This window comes from Manis javanica, chromosome 2, assembly GCF_040802235.1.
Source record: "Manis javanica isolate MJ-LG chromosome 2, MJ_LKY, whole genome shotgun sequence".
NCBI classification, from domain to species: domain Eukaryota; kingdom Metazoa; phylum Chordata; class Mammalia; order Pholidota; family Manidae; genus Manis; species Manis javanica.
Window position 1 is genome coordinate 29633379 of NC_133157.1, and position 7031 is coordinate 29640409.

The following is a 7031-nucleotide window of genomic DNA, read 5'->3' on the forward strand; positions in this document are numbered from 1 at the left end:
TGAAGCCAGGAAGAGGGTTCTCATCAGGAACCAAATCTGCTGACACCTTAATCTGGGTCCTCCCAGCTTCCAGAAATGTAAGAAATAAATGTCTATTTTTTAAGCCACCTCTTCCACATTATTTAACTATAGTAGCCTGAGCTAAGATAGTGTGAAGAAATCAGTTTTCATCCACTTATTACTGCATAAACATTTCCTGGGTGCCTTTCAATAGGCAGAGGATTGGGTGTCTCAAAAACAACCAGGAAATACTTCTTGACATCAGGATGTTCACCATCCAGTCATGAAGACATATGTGCCAATAATTATTATTCTGTTTGGAAAGTTTTATTTTAGAGTTTGTACAAACTACTCTGAGCGCAAGGAAAATGCAGTAGCAGACTGCTTGGAACGGCCGACACAGAGTCCACAGAAGAGACAGTATTTTGAATGTGGGCTTGGAGAATGAGAAAGAGTTCTCCAGGCAGAGAGCTGAGAATAGGTATTTCAGAAAGAGGGAAGATCAGCTGAAAATTCAGGGCTTGGCAGAGCAGAGTGAGCTTGGAGAATTGCAGGAGGTACCATACAGTTGTCACAGAGAGTGTGATGGTTGGGAAATGGAAGCAGCGGAGTCCAGAAAGGCACATAGGGGGAGATGGCAGGGTTTGAAATTGTAAACCATGCCAAATAGCTTGTATGTCATCCAGGGTCAACAAGAGGTAAGGAGTAAATACCCACTTAAGGCATTTAACAGGAAAAGCCACAGATTTGTTTTAAATATGTGATCATGGTAACCACTCCTCTTGCTTGAGTACACTTGGTCACTGCACCTCCCCAAGCATCCAGAACCTTGCAGAGTGTTTCCTCAGGTGGCACTCAGTAGATAGTGTCAGTTAACCAACTGAGAGTGGCTTTGAATTGAATGTCTTAATATGGCATGTAAGTATCCTGATAGATATACATGTGTATGTGTGTGTGTAAGCCTTGTCTCTCATTCATAAATTAATGCATTAATTTGAAAACATTCAGCATATACTTATTATGAGCCATGCCCTGTAATAAATGCTGGGGATGCATAGAAAACAAAACAAAATCCCTGACACACTATCCAGTATTGCTTCATTTATTCACTCATTCAGTGGTCCTCTTAAACAAATCGGAGCACCTGATATGTGCTAGTTACTGCTTCAGGAGGCACACCCTTAAGTAAACAGGCAATATAATTACCATGGGGTATGTGCTACAACAGAGTACATGTGGAATGAAATAAGAAAGCTTTGGGGTAGTTCTGAGAAAGTTTCTCTTGGTAGTAAGGTCAGAACCAAGGCAGGAGAATGGGTAGAAGTTACCAGGAAAAGAAGAGGAATGGCAGACCTGAAGCCTCGAAGCAGAAGGAGGGCCACTGCTTGGCCTGAGGAGAGAGAATTCCTTGGTCTGCAGTCCGCAGTTCAGCACTGCTGGAGTGGGAGGTGAGAGGTGGGGAAAGGGAGATGGCTGGAAGAGGGAAGCAGGAGGCAAGTTATGAAGAGCTCTGGACTTGACTATCAGTACAGTGGGGGTACAATGGTAGCTGAGGCTGATGTGGTATCTTGTCTCTGTACAGCGTGGTGACACTGGCAGGACAAGGTCAGAATTACATTTTAGGAAGTTTGCTCTGGATTTCTGTGGACCTTCTGGACTGGGGGAAAAGGGTGAGAAAGCCAGAAGCAGAGAAACCTCTTCACAGGTATCTTCTGAGCAGCCAGCACAGAGCTTAGCGCACAGCAGGTGTTCAATAAATACAAACATGGTGTGGGGTGGGGTCAAAGTAACCCCTGTTTATTGGCTCTAAACCACCCATTCAGCTGCACTCAAAGAAGCCAGCAGAAGTTTCTCGTAAACAGTCTATGATGTTAAATGTTTGTATGTTTTCTTTAGCCCTAGGCTAGTTGTTTTCGGTTCCCAAGGCCTGTTCGTAAATGTTCCCTCAGGGACCTATTAGTAACAATGGCTAATTTCACAGAATATTAATCAAACTAGCTTTTTTCTCTCCTTGGCAATATATATATATTGCAATTACTAATTTATTATTTTATTGTCTAATTCAAAATGTCCTGTACAAAATCATCAAGTCTTCTTGACTTTAAAGCCTTTCAGCAAAGAGCCAGCATGATATTTAGGGAAGAGCATAGCATTTGGAAGCAAAGATCCAGGTTCTACTTCTGGCTGCCTCTTAATGGTTCTGTGATCACAAATAAATCATAACCTTCCTGAGTTCAAATTTTTTCATGAGCAAAATGAGCATGACAATACCTAATCATGTGGTTGCAAAGATTAAATGGTATCATGTACACAGAAAGTATTTTGTACAATCTATGGAACTATAAAAATATGTCACTAAAGTCGTTATAAAAATAATTTGGAAAATCATTGTACTTTATTATTATTAGAGCCAACATGCCTGTTTCTTGACAATGTACATAGTAACTCTCTTCTCACTAACACAGTTTACCTAGAATCATAGATTTATTTAAATCCAGACTAGTGGAGTCACAGTGACAGCTGTGAATACACTGATTTCACACTCTCACAGCCTAAATTTGGCCTCCCTGCTAAAGCTAAACCCTGAGGACAATCAATAAACATTTGCCTAAGGAGAGAATGCAGGATCAAATCCACAGAGAACAGAAAATGTCCTTGACTGTGTAGAATTACACCCCAGAAAACACAAGAAAATCTTTATGGGGGTGAAGTCATTTGTTAAAAGAAGTTCTTCACTATTAAATCTAGAATAACAGTAAAGTGAGAAACCATTATTACTTATCTGAGTGCCATCTTTTACTTACATGGCATGCATATATAAATATAAATATATATATATTTATCCCATTATATATACTTATCAGTGCTGTATGCTGTAAATATGAAAAGAAGGTATATGAACCATGATGCTTTGAGGAAACACTATCTGTGGCTCACAGAAGGAAAATAACCCACAAAACCAAAAAGAAACCTTCACCTTCATAGCCCAATTCTGCATCAATTTCTAATTCATAATAATTTACATTTTCATGCAATTTGCACATATTAGTGCCAGATTCATTAGGTTCATTGCTACAAGTGGACTGAATCTGTATAATCTGCATTCTTACCAGCAGCTCTCATTCAATTCTCAGAGCATAACTAGCTAAAAAGAGCAGTCAAATATTCCTGGAGAAGCTGTTAGTGATACCTTAACACTGTCTTGACAGAAGCATAGGCCCCCACTCCCCAATTATATATAAATATATATATTTATGTAAAAAATACATATATAATATTTACTCTATGGTGTTATTTTCCATAATTAAATATACCTCTTAGTCCACCCCTCAAGAGAAACATTTAATAATCCGTCTCTAGGGAAATCATATTTCTCACTGAGGAAAGCCCACATTTAACCAACATTGCACATGCAGGTCTAAGCACAGGGCCTACTGCAGAGAAAAAACTCAATAAATTTAAGCTATTATTATTGTTTATACCCTTCTTAAAGTGTCAGGTAGAAATCTGCATTTGAGAATCTGCCTGTGCTTTCCCAAGCATCCCATGAGGGTTACCCCATACCACTAGCACTGGGCTGTCTTCTTGGTGCAGCAAGGCTGCAACTCCCCACAGCATCAGAGGGACCAGTTTTATTCTGACACACTTTCTTCTGTGGGATGCACTGATGTCCAGACACCCAAATTGGAAAATATAAAGCCCTTACCAAAAAAGCAAGAATGAATTTTGTGAGAATTCTACTTTACGGGATAGTAGAACAAGCCTGTGCTGTGGAAAACTGGAGGCAAATTTTAGCACAACCAGTTACTAAAAATAACTTTTGGCAAACTGTTTATCTCTATGAACCTTAGGCACATCTTCTGTAAAAGAAGGATATTAATATTTGATTGATGGCTGCTATGAAAATTGTATAAAATATTATTTGTTTGATAAACATGTATTAATATATATTATCTAGAATAGGGTAGGTACCCATCAAACCCAAGCCTTCTTTTTTTTATCTAAGTTTCTTAGAACTGTGGGATTAAGGCTGATAAAGACCTTCTTGCAGGCCATAAAAGTACACTAGAAGTCAACGAAGGAGTTAATGTCTCCTAGTTTCCCCTAAAGCTGTGGTTATGTCAAGGTCTGAGTGATGATGAAAGGTGCCTCTAAGTCACCAACTGATATTTCAGCTGACACTCTGGGGCTTGTGGGGCCTGATTATCTTAGTCTTCCAAGTGGACACTTGTTCCAGGTTAATTGTCACAACCCAGCATAAGTAATCTCTGGGTCTCCTGTACGGATTGTGCCTCCAGAGCCTACTTTAGATTTTTCAGGACCGCTTTCATGCCCTCTGAGGGCTGATTAGTAGTTTGGAAATGGCTAAAAACTGTTTTAAATTTGGTCAGGAAGGCAGGCGATCAGGCTAACGACAACCCCAAGAATGTTTCTGGCAATGGCAATAGGGTCGCCTCCCAGGATGATGACCGAAAACACACAGCTGGGGGGGTATCGGGCGTGCTTACAAAACAAACAAAGCAGTCTCTGTACCTTTTCAAAGTTATTTTCCAGTTGTAAAAATGAACATATGCCCTTATCACTACATTTCAATAATATTAAAGCATTTTTCAAGAATTTAAAGTAAAATTCACACATGATGGATATGACTAGCCAGCAATGGAAATGAACCAAAAATGCCTATGAAAGGAACAACTATGATTTAGGAGTAAACTGAGAGAAACAGACCAGAATTGTGATATTATTCAGGAAGCAGAAATCTAATTCATTGTATGTAAAGAATTTTCCAGCATAATGCATGGAAAGGAAAACACAGAGCCAGCCGATCACTGTTTCATTCAGCACCGCTCAGGCCAAGGAGCCCAAGCTTTCCTGTCATTGGAGAAGTGATTTCTGCTGTGGGCAGGGGTGATTTATTGTGTTTCCCCCTAGCCACCATAAAATATCTCTCAAGACTAGCCACCTTCATTTGCTCTGATTATAGGCTAGGCAAGTGACCTTCTGGGAACCCTGGAAGGGGACAGCCTGAGAGCTGACCCTGGGCCATGGCAAACTCTCCAAGATAATGCGACACTATAAAGCCCCTCGTAAAACCCCAGCCAGTCTTCTGGTAAAAACTACCCATTCTTCTTACAAAATGTAGCCACAGTGGGAGATCTAAAAATACAGCAATTATTCAGAAAATCAAAATAACCTTAACTCACAACCCGGAGACAATCACTGTTAACATGTTGGTACATTTTATCTATTTTTTTTACAACTACTTTTTATTTACAAAATGCTTTTATGTAAATGAAACCAAACTGTCTATTCAGTTTTTCATTTTGCTTTTTTATTAAGCATCACAACCTAGATATTTTCTCAGTTACTTAAAGTATCCATAAATGTAATCACTAAATGTCTATAATATCCCACCAAGTGATTTTTGTTTAGTATACTTAACTAATCACTGGATGTTTGCATAACCTCTAATTTTTTTCTTCTTTTGTAAAGAATACTATAGTAGGCATGCTAAGGCAAAAGGCTTATTCTCTATTTGGGGTTATTTCTTCAGTTGGAGTCCTCATTGTTATTTTTAAGCTTAGCAAGCTCCCTGTTTCTAAAACAACTGCCTAGTGGACTTCGCCACTGGAAAATTAACATGTCTCAAGCAGAGCAGTACTGTAGGTGAGTCCGACCCCGGCCTCAGCCTAGGCACTCAGATATGTTTTCTGTTCCAGGAGACCTCCCCAAGTAATATCCAGGGAATTGCTGGCAGAGGAAAGTGGCAGTGACTAGGAGAGTAGGAAATGGAGAAGAGGGTTGGGGCTGCCCTCACCACCAGCCTTAAAATCTGGGCCTAGGGGCCGTGATTACGCAAACTCAGAGACAAGTCAGGGCATTGTGAACCTTCACTCTGTTTCAAAAACTCTCATTTATTGGCTGTTCCATTACCTTACCAACTCTCAGAACAGTCCTGGTTCTGAGGTAGCTTGTACTATCAACCCTATTTTACTGAGACTCGGAAAAATTAAGTTGCCTAGTCCAAAGTCATACATGTAATAAGTGAAAAGCTGTCTTCAATCCAGATCTGTTGACTCTGAGTTTGCAGTATTTCCACTTCACCATGATGATCGTTCCTCTCCAATGTGGGAGCAGAAGAGAAAATAAACCAGGCATCTAGACTTTTACTATTCTTTTTGAATGTGTTCGAAGGGCAACAGTGGCAAGCATCAATCCTTAATTCTAAACAAACACAGTTTAAAATCCCACGTGGACTATCATGCACACTGATCCACCTGAGACCCCCAGTTTGAGTGATGATGGAAGCAGCTGGAGATCTGCAGCAGTTATGGGAAATTATATATGTTCTGGGAGCTCAGGAGGTCTAAGCACTCCACTATCTGTAATTGAAAATGTACTGAAGGAAATGGAAGCTTGTGATCCCATGTGTATTTTATCAGGCGCTTTGGACATTAAAGGAATTCCTGGAAAATTGTAAATTGAAACACTTGTCTTATAGTGGTACCAGGAAAAAAATTGCACTTAGACTTGGGAAAGAAAAGAATAAATTGCTCTTAAAATAATGCATGATAAATTTGCAGCAAGAACTGGTTATGAGAGAGTAATGTGGTATAAAAGATAAGAAACAGATCTCCAAAAAGGCATGGGAACTATTGCTAATTCTTTATGCAGGAGCAAGAATAATTACTCAGAGAGAGTTCATTGTTCTACATGGAACACAAAATGAAGACAAATACAAGCAAAAACAGCATTACTCAAGGCATGTGAGGGAGAAATAGAGGAAACATATTTTTCTTTATTTCTAATTCTATAAGAAGGAAATTCCACTTAAAGTAAAATCAACAAACTGTTTTCACAATAAAAAGTACTATGACAACATTAAAACTGTGCTCTCATTTTATCATTTCATGATAAGAGGAACTCTTTAGGCAAAGAATCTAAGAATCAGTTTTAGAGAAGTGTACAGATTCATTATTTAATTAAGTATTGAAAAGATACTTCCAGACAAGATGGTGGCAAGGTCTGCC